Source organism: Phodopus roborovskii, unplaced genomic scaffold (genome assembly GCF_943737965.1).
Source record: "Phodopus roborovskii unplaced genomic scaffold, PHOROB, whole genome shotgun sequence".
Lineage (NCBI taxonomy): Eukaryota > Metazoa > Chordata > Mammalia > Rodentia > Cricetidae > Phodopus > Phodopus roborovskii.
In genome coordinates, this window is record NW_026125059.1 from 19,604,819 (window position 1) to 19,619,280 (window position 14,462).

General features: G+C 49.2%; 1 protein-coding gene across 5 annotated transcripts in view; it reads right to left on the reverse strand.

The window, feature by feature from the left end:
* The window catches only part of Ppp1r16b (protein phosphatase 1 regulatory subunit 16B), an 89,948-nt gene extending 80,128 nt beyond the window's left edge, over nt 1–9,820 (reverse strand). Inside the window, exon 1 of one of the 5 annotated variants that reach the window (XM_051187410.1) lies at nt 9,662–9,819. The gene's annotated coding sequence lies outside the window, so the exon portion shown is untranslated. Of the gene's footprint in view, nt 1–7,641; nt 7,789–8,723; nt 8,743–9,661 lie in introns of those variants that run through there. The other 4 variants (XM_051187420.1, XM_051187445.1, XM_051187429.1 and 1 more) reach the window with 4 other exon arrangements.
* Between the last annotated feature and the right edge of the window lie 4,642 nt (nt 9,821–14,462).

Genomic DNA, 14,462 nt, shown 5'->3' on the forward strand with positions numbered 1-14,462 from the left:
GGTTCAAGTTGTTTTCTTCTGAGAATGTCAACCACCTCATGAGCTTGTATGTACTGACCACGAAGCATATATGAGTTGATCAATAACAGCTGGCTGAGCACATGCATGCCTGTGGTACAACCCAAACCACACTGTTTTGCTCTTGTTTTATTCTGCCAACCCTAGATGAGATCAACCCTAAGGGCAGATGCTGGCTTGATTTAATTTTATATTTAATCCGAAGCATAAGGACAAGCGGAATGAAGTTAACCATCTTTATAAAGGTATCATCCAGTGGTCAAAAAAATTTTGAATCACTGCAAAACCTGGCTCGGGTTATTTTACAATTCACAGGTTGAGCAACCAAATATCCAAAATCCAAAATGCCCCCAGATCCAAAGCTTTTTGAGTTCTGCCATGAAACTGTAAATGGATAGTTTCACCCTTGACCTGTGATGTGCTACAGTCAAACCCAGCACTCTAACAGTATTATCATAAATTACCTTCTGGCTTTGTGCACAGTTTATATTAAAAGGCAAACAAACAAATGTGAAGCCAGGCATGATGATACAGGGCTGTCCTCTCAACTACTTAGGAGGCTGAGGCAGAAGGATCACAAGTTTAAAACTATCTATGCTACTTATCAAAACCCCATCACAAAATAAAAAAGCATAAAAGTGGGGTCCAGGGGCCAAGAAGACGGCTCAGTCAGTAAAGTGCTTGCTGCCAAAGCACGAGGACCCAAGTTTGACTCCTAGCATCCATGTAAAAGCTGGCATGGTGAACTGAGCCTATAACCCTAATACTGAGGAGGCAGAGACCTCTGGTCCACAATCTGACACAGTTGGTGGACTCCAGCTGAGTGAGAGACCTTGTCACAAAGATAAGGTGAAAAGTGACTGAGGAACAACATACTGGATGTCGACCTCTGGCTTTTACATGTATGTGTGCCCAGTGCACGTACACGCACACACTTATAAAGGGGGGTGGGTTATAGCTTAGTGGCAGAGTGCTTGCCTGTGTTCATGAACCCTAGATTAAATCCCAGTGCAGAAGAGAAAAGAGGAGGGGAAAGAGGAGGAAAGAGAGAGGTGGAGGAGGAGATGACAAATGAATTCATGTTTGGACTTGGGTCCATCTGTAAGGCATGTCATTGTGTATCAGAAAATATTTCAAAATCTGGGGGGGAATACAAAACAACCCTAACCCTGGCACCCCGATAAAGGCTCCTCGGCTGGTTCCTATGAAGGAGTAAAGCACTTGGTGTCTGTATGGGAGAAGGCAGGGGCAGCATCCACACCACAGAAAACAGCCAGCAAGAGCTGGCCCAGTTCTAACTGCAACAACATTTGCTTATGGGTGAACTCAGGGTGATGCATGAAGACAAAACCTGCAGAATCCAAGATGGCACATTATGTTCTTGCTTCAGGAAAATAAACAAAAAGCAGTTTTAAAGATTTATGTGGCTGGGTGTTGGTGGTGCATGCCTTTAAACCCAGCACTCAGGAGACAGAGGCAGGCGGATCTCTGTGAGTTCGAGGCCAACCTGGTCTATAGAGCAAATTCCAGGACAGGCTCCAAAACAATACAGAGAAACCCTGTCTCAAAAAATAAAACAACAACAACAAAAAAAAGACGTATGTGTATTCATATCCATCTGTCCGTGTGAGTGAGTGTGTGCATGTACCAGGGGAGCCAGGGAGCCCAGTCCCCTGGGAGCCACCAGGTGGGTGCTGTGAATTGAACCCAGGTCAAGAGCAATATGCATTCTTACCCACTTAGCTGTCTCTCCAGTCCCTAGAATTAATCTTAACCATCAACAAGGAACAACAAAATAAATGAGGGTAGATTCCTCATAACCTTAAAGACCCAGATACATACATACATACATACATACATACATACATACATACATGTTGGCATGTGCTCAGACACGATAGTTGAAAAAGGAAGTCTCAGAGGGGTGTGACCTAGATGTGTGAAGAAGAAAAAAAGATAAGCATGTAAATGAATATGAGTTTGTGTATGCATCAAAAATGTAGAGAAAGCTAGGCATCTGGGATCCCTTCTGGAGAAGGGGATGAGAGCCGAGGGAGGGCAGTGAAGAAATTTTACTTTACATTTTCCACATGTCTGCAGTGTTGGGGTTTTTATGGTGTGTTTGTATCATTTCTATAATTAAAAAGCATAAAACACAGCAATAAGACAAAAGCTTAATATTATATGTCGAAGGGAAAGAAACAAATGGAATCTTGGTTATAGAAAATCATTCCTATTTCATCATAAAGCAAGAGGCTGTGTCCATCATGCAACAATCACTCTCCATCCTGCCCACAGGACAGCAGAGGATGTTAGTGGTTCCAGAAAGCAACCAAGAAGGGCCAGGGGTGCTGGGGAGAGTGTGTGTTAGCATGAGTTGCTTTTATTTGCAACTATAAGAAACAGATCCAGCTCTGATGGAGATACTGAACTGAGAGCTCACTGGGCTGCCACAGATACTGGGGCCTCAACAGTTCAAGAAGCGGGGATGCAGGGGCTATGGATGCTAAAGGAAGCCATGACCATCAGCAACCTGGTGAAGAACATGAATGACCTAGTCCCTAGACATAACGACACAGTGCTCTGCTCCCTGTCCCTCTGCTCTACAGCCACCCAGGACACACAGAAGCCCATGCCAACAGCAAAAGACAGCAGGAATAGATTATTTATACCCATACATCCTGTTGCTGGGCAGACTCAGTATTTAATCATCGGCATCACATGTCATTGCTATGCTTTCTGTACACATAGGGAAACTGAGGCTCAGCCATCCAAGACAAACTACTACCATGCTCAAGACTGCAGTAGGAGACAGGTGTGGCACCAAAGCCAGCCAAGGTCACTGCTAGCTTCCCCTGTCTGAAGAAAGACTAGAAGACACTCACCCTGAGTGGGATGTCCCCATACAGAGAAGAAAGCATTTCCACACAACAAAAGCCAGAGAGTGGGAGCTGGGGACGTGGCTCAGTGAATACAGTATTTGTCACATAAGTGTAAGAAAGAGTTTAGATACCTAGAAGCCATAGGAAAAAAAATGAACACAGTATAGAGTATCTACAATCCAAGCAATCTTAGCCACTGGTAGGAGGCAAACAAGAGAATCCTCAGAGGCTCCCAGTTAGCTAGCCTAGAATACACATTGGCAAAAAACAAGAGATCCAGTCACCAACAAGGTGCAAGGTAAGGACAGAGACCTGAGGTTGTCCTCTGACCTCACCTTCTCTTCCCCCCCTCCTCTCTCCACACACACACACAGACACACATAGAGAGAAAGGAGATTTTTTTTTTTAAGTCAGCACATGTGGTAACGAAGGACAAGAATTTGGAGCCAGATGGACTAGAATCAAATCCTAATTGCCATTTATTGGCAGTGTGACCTTGGGAGTGTCATTGAATCTCTCTGTGCTTCACTTTGCTGAGCAGTGGAGTCAGGGTGGGAATACTGCCTACCACTTAGAGCGGATGGAGGACTACAGAGTTAGAGGCATGCTCATAGGAACCACAAGTTCATGATCAATTAAGAAGCAGGTGTCCTTTGCTCTAGGCAGAGGCAGGGCACTGCAGGGCACACAGCTTGGCAACCAAGCACAAGCTCGACTTAGGCACCCCTTTTAGCCAGGTGCCACTGGGCTGTACACAACCCTGCATCAGGATCCAAGCCCTGCTGGACACCTACACGTGATACCAATCCCCTCCTCCCCCCAGCTGTGAATCAGAATCTTCTGGCTTATTTTAAAACATACAGATTCCCAGAGCCCATCTGGATGGACTGTCACACAGGTGGGATAGGCTGGGGCCCAGGAATCTGATTTTGAAACCCCCCCCCCCCCAGGTAACCAGATGGCCCAGGAATGGTGCATCCCTAGACCAGTGCTTCTGGAAGCACTGTAAACTGAGCCACATCAGTTCTGGCTCCTTGAGTTGTTCCCTGAGCCCAAGCATCCTGTCACTTGCATCTGGTCCCAGGACTGGGCATACTTAACATCTGTGACTCTGAAAGCAGCCAGCAGAGCAGATGGCTGTGTAAACAGGCACAGGCTAAACTGTCTTTTGTGCTTGAGTGGTCCACACCAGGAACCCTCACCTGTAGACTTGGGGTTCCCCAGATGCTTGCTACTTAGGAATGTTTGCAGACCAGTAGTGTGGCACACTCCACCTCCCAGGAGCCTGTCAGAGATACAGCTGCTGAAGCCTGAGCACTGCCCAATCAGACTATATACTCTAACCCTAACCCAATCAGTTTGAGGCACATAGCCGGCAACTCTCCCCCTACATGAAATAAGTTCTAACTTCTTCTTGAGGCAGGAAGGGAGTTGTTGGGGGGGGGAAGGGGAGGCATCCTGTCTATGGTCCAGGTTCCCACTCAACAACCTGTGCCACTCAAAGAGGATCTTTGCTTTAACAAGCTGGTTATGTCAAAGTCCACATTAAAATAAGCCTTCTCAATAAATTAGAAAAAGAGACAACACCGAGCTCTACAGTCGCAGGGCATAAAGCTTGTCCTTGTGAGCAGTCATAACCCCTGCTTCCTGCCCAAAGCCATCCAGAAACATCAAACGACCCAAAGAAAACGAGCGTGTCTTCCTGTTGGCCAGGCTTCAAGTTATCGGGCAGATTTCACACTGGAGCTTGACCTCATTAATCCAAGGCCTATCACATTGCTGTAAATGTCAGTGGAAAAACAGCCATTCAGTGGGTTTCCTTCATTCCATCAGAAAAGGGAAAACAGGAAGCTAACAGCAGCTGCGCCCCAGCCTGGCAGATCCTGGGGCTCAGCTGACAGGGTGTTTCTTGTTAGCACCTATGGCCCCTTTTCCCAGCCCACTTGAGAATGGAGAGGGGCCTTGTGTCTGGCATAAGCAAAGGCAGCAGCAAAACAGCCATGAGTTGGTTAATCTGGGCCCCCATGCACCTGCGCAAGGGGAAATAGCGTGCGAACGCTGAAGGCCTTTGGTCTGAATTACCGAGTTCATTACACAGGTCCATCTAAATCTCTCCTGCCCATTCAAAACGTCCTGTGAGCCAAAACCCTGGGACTCCAGGATGCATGAGGCCTTCCAACTCCTCATTCATCCCTTTAATGCATATGGATCATCTCCCAGGCTCTGAACATCACACTGGGCACCTGGGGACACAGCTGAATGAATCAGTTACAGTCACCAACCTCGAAGGACATAAGGTCTAGCGTAAGCTGATCTCAGCCTTGACACTATTAACATTTGGGAGCCATGCTATGCACTTTAGAATATTCTATAGTCTCCCTGGTCTTTATGCTTCTCTCCTAGCTGGTTCTAACAAACAATGACGCCTCTAGACACTGGCCAAAACCCTCTGCAAATGAAGTCTACAGGTCTATCATCGTGGAAAAGGAACAGTTAAGCATCTGGATGTCTTCTGTCTATAGGCAGAATCTACAGTCACATGATATTCTGGGCAGTCATTCTAAAAGACTCATTCCTCCCTGGGGCCACCTTGGGGCTTGGTCACCACCTGCCCCATCAATCAAGTTACACTCTGCCTTCATCAAGGCACATCTGTGGGGCTCCAGTGGAATGCCCTCTGGATTCTGAGACATCCAGGAACACATGCCCCCACAGTCACCTGCACTCAGGAATTTCCCAAAAGTCAGGGCAGGTTCTAAGAGCATGCCTTATGGTGACCCATCATAAGGGGCATCAAGGGGGCACTCAAAGTCAGAGAAACTAGACTCTATGCAACCAGCTCAGATATTTACAATGAGCATGTAAGAGAGCACATGAAACTCCTCCTCCTCCTCTTCTTCTTCTTTTCTTCTTCTTCTGGGTCTCACTATGCAGCCCAGGCTGTTCTTGCATTTGCTATCTTCCTGTCTCAACCTCCTGAGTGCTGACATTTCATATGTAACCCACCATGTCCAGCTAGCTCATAGCCTCTTTGAAGACTGGCATGACAGGCAGAGGAACGTAAGCTCTGTGCTTGCTGCAAAGGACCAAGAAGGAACAGAGAGAATGCTTCAGCACAAAAGCCCAGCCCAGCTCTTCTTCCCATGCAGAAATTAATCCTGAACTTTCTTGGGCACTAGTCAGTCAATCCTTTGCAGAAAGCCTCCGCCTGACAAGGCTGTGGAGTGCTGCTTCGGGTCAGCGAGCGTCTAACCATGCACAGCCCCTGGCAGGATGACCTCTGACTCTTTCCCTGGCCTTCCTACCAAGACCTGCATCACACTCTGTTGACTGGGCTTCATCAGCAACCCCCACCCACAGTTCGCCAAAGCTATCCAGAGCTTTCCAGCCTGTACACTCTAACACTTACAGTTCTCCGTGCATGGGTACCCACCCCTCCATTACCCACCACCTGGAAAATTGCCACCGAAGAGATCAAATGTGCTCCCACAGCAAATCTAGCCCACCTGTTATTGGTAATAATAGACTAATAATAATAGTAACTAACATCTGTGAACATTATTCATACAGGGATAGCCCCGAGCTAAGTCTTTACCCACACTATCTCTTTTCTGCTCACTTTACACCTGCAGCAGGCAGCTTGAGCGATAAGGAGTCTAGGGGCACCCCTTGACAGGCACAGGGTGGTGGCTCAAACCTGTCCTCGGTCCCTACTCCTTATTATGGAAGCTCTGACCCCACCAGGCCCTCTGTCTGCAACCCTGCCTCTCCCCGGAGATGAGAACCCCCCCCCCAGGGCTGCCTTGGTTATGGAGACCCTTGGCTAAGCACTCGGAATGCACAAGGGAACCTGGGGAACGGGGTCATGCAGAAGCCAAATTCTCAGGACATTGCCCACATCCCAGGAGACAAGCTGAGGCTAAAGGTGCTAATTACCCACAGCAGGAGAAGGGGCAAGATCTATGAGGACCCAAGGAAAGGAAGAAACAGGGGTGCTAGTGATAAGAGTCGCCTCTTGCCTGCCTACCTGCACTCCACCGAGAACTTGTATGTTCCATTATCTCATAGGGTCCTTAGAGCTCCCATGAAGACAGCAATTGTGAGAGTCTTATTACTGGGGGGGGGGGTGCTGAAGAGAGAGGGTCACACACAGTCCCAAGGCTTTTAAGCTTTGAGATGTTCAACTAGACTAATATGGCTTCCTCCATTTCTGATACTTTCACACTGATAGCTTTCTGTGATAGGATTGTGCATGCTTCTCCCTCCCCCAAGGCTGATCTCTAAGATGTGCTGAGACAAGGGCTGTCCTGGCCTGGGATGGGAGGGGGGGTGTCAGTTGGGACCCACTGTCTACAATTGCTACAAGCCTGCTGGGGGCTGGGAGCACAGGGGCTAGATTGGGAGAAGAGGTTAGGTCAACAACAGAGAGTATCTTGAATCCAAATCCAGCGCTTGAATCCCCAGGTTGCCTTTGCAATCTGCCGGCCCCTGTTCACTCAGTTGCTGCCGGTCAGAGGGAGTTCGCTGAGGCTTTAGAGTTGGGTTTTCACAAAGCAGGATGGTGGTCAGCTCAAAGGAGCCCCACAGGGAACCAGTCCATCTCAGCTTTCCCCTCCCTGGCCCTGGTACTCAGGCACATGAAGACACTGAACAGCAAAATTAGAATTTGACCTCTGTTCCTCTGGCTCCCTGAACACGGAGTGCAAAGTCTGTGCGGGCACCAAACACTGGCCTTGCTTACCTGGTACTTCTAGAACAGGAAACATCCCGTCAAAGGGGGATTTCCCATAGAGCCTCTGACACCTGAGCCACAAATGAGGGTCAGCTAGAAACCAACAAATTTTCTTAAAGAAAGCCATTCCAAAGGCTGAGAAGAGCGGGGTGAGGTTGGGGGCGGCACTGTTAGGTAGATTCCAGTTGACAGTCTAGTTGGCATCCTGCCCACAGCATCCTAGGGACTGGGGCAGAGAAGATGGGATTGGGGTGACAGGTGGGAGAAGAAGGTGGTGGGAATGTGTGTGGGAAAGGCCTTGCAAGCAGACAGCTCGCTAGAAGGAGTCAGCGGTCCCCACCGCCTCCTGCAAGCTGGCTCTTTGTGACATAACTGAGGGAGGAAAAGTAGAAACCCCACCCCCACCCCAGCAGAGCCACCCACCAGGGCTCCACTTGCACACCTGGCTAGGGGACACGCCCCGCTCAAACCCTTACTGAAGACGTGTTTGCCTAGCAGGGCCATCCAAGATGCTCCACTACATCAAGAGCTCCATTCAAGAGTCCTCTCGGTTACCCTATCGAGGCCATTCGCCCCACTTCTCACAGATCCGGGCTGATGGGGAACCTAGTGCAGGGCCCGCGGGCAGATAGCTAGTCTTTGGCTGAGCTGGGCTGAGCCTGGAAGAGGAGCTCACTCCCCACGGAGATTGTTTCGCAGGATAGGCACACATGGAAGTCACACACAAACACACCACCACCACCCTCAAGGACCCGGGGCTACCGCCAGCCCCTTCCCCAGAGCGCCTGGAGGGAAACCGCGCCTGGCACTGTCGAGCTCCGGGTCCTCCACAGAGGGCGATTCACAGGCCGCACCTGGTGCTCCCGGCCTCCGGGGAGCTGGTGGGCGCTTCAGACAGCAAGAACAGGAGCCCTTTATGAACAGTGTAATCACATGGGCTTGCAAGCACCGGCTTTCGGTTCTGGGGAAGCGCTGTGCAACCGCATCTCTGTCCCTCCGCTCTCCGGGTTCTAGGGAGCATTAGCTCCCAGGCCTGGCCCGTGGTGGCGGCGCCCCGCAGGCTTGCAGGGAGAACCAGAGTCATAGCTCACCTAGACCCGATTATCCGCCCGGGACTGGGAGCTGTATCAGCAGCATCTTCCGTAAAGCAGGAGGCAGGGCTGGGAGAGGAGCGCAGAAGAAGAGAGTCCGCATCCGCCACGGAGGCGGGTAGAAGCACCTCCCGCCTCTCACTCCCACCCGGGCAATCTTGGCTCCCCGCGTGACCTTGCGGGAGACCCCTCAGTCGACCTCTGGGGTAGGGCTGCGTCCTGGGCGCTCGGGGGCGCTGCTCCCTGTAGGAGCGGATGTGCGGGACTCGAGAGGAGTGGAGCGCTCCGGGAGCGGGCGACCCGCAGCTCGCACCCACGCCGGCCGGCCAGCAGAGAGGCCCGGAGCATCCCCTCTGGGAAGCACCATGCCGGGGGCTACCGGAACTGACCGACACGCTCCAGGGGTGGGGATCCCGCATTGGGTTAGGTTTGCCCGCGGGGACGCCTGCCCCCGGGACTTTTCCCACCCCCGGAACAGCACTCCCTGCGCGCTGCCGCTGCCTGCCCAGACCAAGCACAGCCACGCGAGGGGGCGGCACCCCCCTGCCGGGCTCGTAGACCACGCGTCCCGGGCGTCTGGTGTTCTATGGCTCGGCCACCCAGCCTTGTAACCCCTGGTAGACCGTAGCGCAGACAGACCGCGAAGCTCCCATCGCCCCCAAGATCCGGCCATCGAAGCCCCAGCCAACAATCTGCCAATGCACCCCATACACCATCATCTTTATCCGAGAACGAGACATAGGAGAATATCCCCACTGTGGCCCACCTCCTGCACCCTCGGTATCCTCCTTTCCAGTACATCCCACCACCCCAATTATCTTAAGCCACCCGCCTTTGGCCAAGGTACCCCTCTCCGCCAGCCAGCCTGGCCGGGGCCGAGACCACCTGCCCTCCCGATTCGCAAAGCGCAGAGAGGAACAGGGCGCCTTTCAACTCACCCGCTCTCTCGAGCCCTGCCCCGGGCGGCTCCCGGCCCCGGCTTGGTCTGCAGGTCCCAGAACCGCAGCTGGTGGTGCGGCGACAGAGCCAGCTCTGCTGGGTAGCAAGCCACCGCGCCGCCTCTTGGCTCCTCCCCTAAGGCGGGGCCTAAGCTCCGGGGAAAGGGTTGGGCCGGCGCAACCCCAAGGGGCTTACCACCGCCCGCGCGCGCGCGCGCGCGCGCAACCAGATCTAGACCTTGGAGCCCTCGGGATGGGCACCTCTTTTCTGAGCTGCAGGAAATTGGAAGCCGCTGAGATCCAGCCAGGTTTCGAAATAGTTCTCCTGGACTCTGCCCCACCCCTAGCCTTCAGTAATGACAGGGAGAAGCCAGAGCGGTATTTTTGTTCCCATTTGATTCATAGACATAGTGAGGCCCAGAGAGGGATAGTAACCTACTTAGGGGTCGCACAGGATGGGGCCAGTGCCTGAAAGTCAACTTCCCACCTAAAGGCCTGGTCAGCCTGAGTCTGAATGTTCCCCAAACACCTGAAGCCAGGTCAGGTCTTGTCTAGGGGGCAAGGCTGTACAGATAGTCTTCCAGCGAGGATGGGAAGAAAAGGGGGAGGGAAGGAACAGGCAGTGGCTTGTGACGCAGACTCACATTGCTTCTTCCATCTGGAAAGAGGGGAGGTGAAGCGAAGGAGAAGGAAGTGGCCAGGCTAGACTGATATCTGCCACCCTCTTGGATGCAGAGGATCTAGACCAACCGGCTTCCTGGGTTTCTTTCTATCAAGGAACAACCTAGGCAGCTGCTGGACAAAAGACCCTGCAGTGTGTGCCTTCCCTTGAGAGCAACCGGTTTAACTGTGTTTAAGTTGATTTTGAAAACTGCTCCTCCCCCCAGGGAGAGGAGAGAGTGGACAAAGAGAAAACCCCATCCCAAACATTCTCTGGAATCCACATTCCTTGAACACTGACTTTAGAACAATGGGGTTCTCTTCTTCACAAAAGGCTTTGTTTCCTGCACTTTCCCAGCCTCCAGATTAGAGCCAGAAGCAGGCACTCCAGGGCTAAACTGCTAGGGAAGCAGACAAGAGTCATAGTTTTGGATCCCAGCGATCTTGGGTAATCCTGTTTGAAGCACTAGGGCTAGAACTCATGGCCCCAGCAATATTGCCTAAGTGTACTGATTAGAATCATTGTATCTTCTTTTAAGACAGGGTCTCACTATGCAGCCCTAACTGACCTGCATTTCGCTCTTCATGTAGACCAGGCTAGCCTTCAACTCACAGAGACCCACCTTCCTCTTCCTCCAGAGAGCTGGAATTAAAGGCATGTGCCACCACACCCAGCCCTTGATTTCCTATTTGCTGAATAAACTCAGTCACTTTTCTTGAAGGATGTAGCTCAGTGGGTAGAGTGCTTGCCTAGCAAGCCCCCAAACTCTAGGTTCAGTCCCCAGCACCAGGTCTGCCAGGTGTGGCAGTAAACACATGTAATTCCAGCAATTGGGCAATACATATGAATTTGAGGCCAGCCTGTGATGCATGACACCTCCTCTCAAAATCAACAACAACAAAACCTACCACAGGTTGTGTTGTTTCAAGCCTTCCCAAGTCTGAAGTCCCCTTTCATTTGCCTGAGGCTCCCCCTCTGTTCATTAATAATCCAGTTGTGAATGACACTGTTTCTGGTGCAATTAGTGACGGCAGAGCAGGTGGGGGAGACTTAGAGTGATGTTTAAAATAACCGATGGGGATCATTGTTCTCTGCAAAATGTTTCCACTGAGTTATAATGAAGAGCTGTGGGCTGAGTGGGCAAGGAAACCACTCCTTGCATTGAACTTAGAGCCTGGGTCCTGGAAATGAAGTCTTTACCAGGCCTAGGGGGACCAAATCTTGGTGTTGTGCAGTTCATTCACACCTCTCACAGTACCAGACACCAAAGGGAAAGTAAACTACACTCAGAGGACTCTTGCTTCCTCATTTCAAACTTAGTAGCAAGCTACAGCAACAGAACAAAATGACAAAGCTTCAAGAACAAACATACAGATGAAGAGAACAAAACTGAGACTCCAGATGTAAGTTCCTGCGTCTGCAGCCAGCCAGCCCCTTTTCAGCAAGCGTGTCGTGGAGGAGGAACAGTCTTTAGTAAATGGTGCTTAGAAAACTGGAGAAGCCACACGCCAAAGAATAAGGCTCACCCCTACCTCACACCACAGACAGAACCCAAAATGGATTAGAATCAAATGCAAAAGCCAAGACTAACTTGCTTCTGACTAAAGATTTTGAGACACAAAGTTTTACTCTATAGCTCAGGCTGTCCTGGAATACACTCCCTGGCCAAGGCTGGTCTTGAACTCTTGATCCTCATGCTCTTTAAATGCTAGGGTACAGGCATGCACCACTACCCCTGGCTCCCAAACCCACCAACTTTCAGACTACAGCCAACAGAACCAAGAAAAATAAAGCTCTGTTGTTGAAACAATCAGTCCGTGATAATTTGTTAAAACAATTTTTTTAAATATTTATTTATTTATTATATACACAGTGTCCTGCCTGCATGTATGCCTGCACTTCCAGAAGAGGGCACCAGAGCACATTTTAGATGGTGAGCCACATGTGGTTGCTGGGAATTGAACCCAAGACCTCTGGAAGAGCAGTCAGTGTGCGCCCAACCTCTGAATTAACTCTCCAGCCCCCTTGTTACTGCAATCTAAAGTGAACTAGTAATGACCTACAGAATGAGAGGGAATATTTGTATCTATATCTGATAAGGGAGTTATATCTATGATATATAAGGAACCCTTAGAGCTCAATAATAAAAGGAGAGCAGTTAACAAAGAGGGCAAGGAGGCCCCGGCACCGTGTGGTGCCACATGCTTATCATCTCAGCATCTGAGAGATGGAACCAGGAGGATCATGAGTGTAAGGTCATCTTCCACAGAATAGTGAACTTTAAAGCCAGCCTGGGGTACATGAGAGCCTCCCTCAAAAAAAAAAAAAAAAAAAAAAAAGTTAGACATGTCAGTAGATGGTCCAGGGAGTCCATTCATGTGCAGACTGGAGAGACGTGAAACAAGGGTCCTCACTAATTGCGACAAATATATTCACATTATCTTTATTCATGACAGCCAACAAGCAGGAAAAAATACAAAAGCCCGTCAAATGGCTGCTAGATAATAAAAGATGATCTACCTATACAATGCAACATTATTTTAGACTCAAAACAGATAAACTGGGAGCTGGAGAGATGGCTCAGCAGTTGGGAACAGTTGGTGTGCAATTACAAGGACTGGAGTTCAGATTCTAGCATTCAAGGAACAAACTAAGTGACCTGCAAATACCTGTGATTCCAGCCATGAAGCTCTGACATCCTCTTCACACACACACACACACACACACACACACACACACACACACACACACAAATATATAAAATAATTTTAAAGGGAGGAGAAATTCTGGAGCAGATGATCTCAGCCTGTGAGTCGTGACCCCTTTGAGGGTTACAGGTCAGATATTTATATTACAATTCATATTCATAACAGTAGCAAAATTACAGTAATGAAGCAGCAATGAAATAATTTTATGGTTGGGGATCACCTCAACATGAGGAACTGTGTTAAAGGTCTCAGCGTTAGGAAGGTTGGGAACCACTGGGCTAGAGAGATGGCTCAGCAGTAAAGAGCATTCAGTGTTCTTCCAGAAGAACCAAGTTCGGTGCCAACCACATACACTGAATGGCTCACAACCACCTGTATCTCAAGCTCCAAGAAATCCAATGCTCTCTTCTGGACTCCAAGGACAGACAGACAGATACACACACACACACACACACACACACACACACACACTTACACACACACAGAGAGAGAGATAGAGAGAGAGAGAGAGAGAGCAGTTCCCAGCACTCGAAGGGTACACAAGAGGATTATATAAATAAAAAAAATTAAATCTTTTTTTAAAGGATGGAAGCTAAAGTGCTGGACATGCCACTACATAAATGAGTTTTCTTAATTACCTCTTAATTTTTGGTATTATAATATAATTATATCATTTCTCCACTCCCTTCCCTCCCTCTTAACTCTCCAGTGTACTCCTTCTTGATCTTTTACAGATTCATGGCCTTTGTTTCATTAATTATTCTCACATGCATACACGTATATACTTATACTCCTATAGAGAGAGTCCTAACAAAGCTCCAACCTGCTGAGTCTGTATAATGTTCCTTGCATGTCTGTTTTCAGGGATGGCTCTTTGGTATTGCATAACCAAATTGGTGTGTTTTTCCCTGGGGAAGACTATTTCTCCCACCTTCAGCATTTCTTAATTGCCTGATGTTCTTCATGTAGAGTTGAGGCCTCATTCATATTGGCATGTCTGTTGTTGTCTTTGTTCGGCTCAAGCTTAAGCAGCCACATAGGTGAGTTTTTGAAAGCACAGTTCTATGAAAAAAGCAAATTGCAAGGTCACGTGCCACATAATTCTGTTTAAGATGCCCAGAATAGAGAAACCCTGACTGGAGACATAGCTCAGTTGGTAGAGTGCTTGCCTGGCATACAGAAGGCCCTAGCCACATAAGCCAGGCATGATGTAATAGAAATGACCAATCAGTGACGGCAGGAAGATCAGAGGTTCAAGTTCATCCTCACAATGAGCTTGATGCCAGCCAGGGATACATGACCTTGACTCAAAAAGAAAAGAAAACAAAAACAAAAACAAAACAACAACAACAAAAAAAAAAAACAAAGACAAAATAAAGACAGAGACAAGAAAATGGACTAATAATGCCTGTCAAACCTGGGAGTGTGGGAG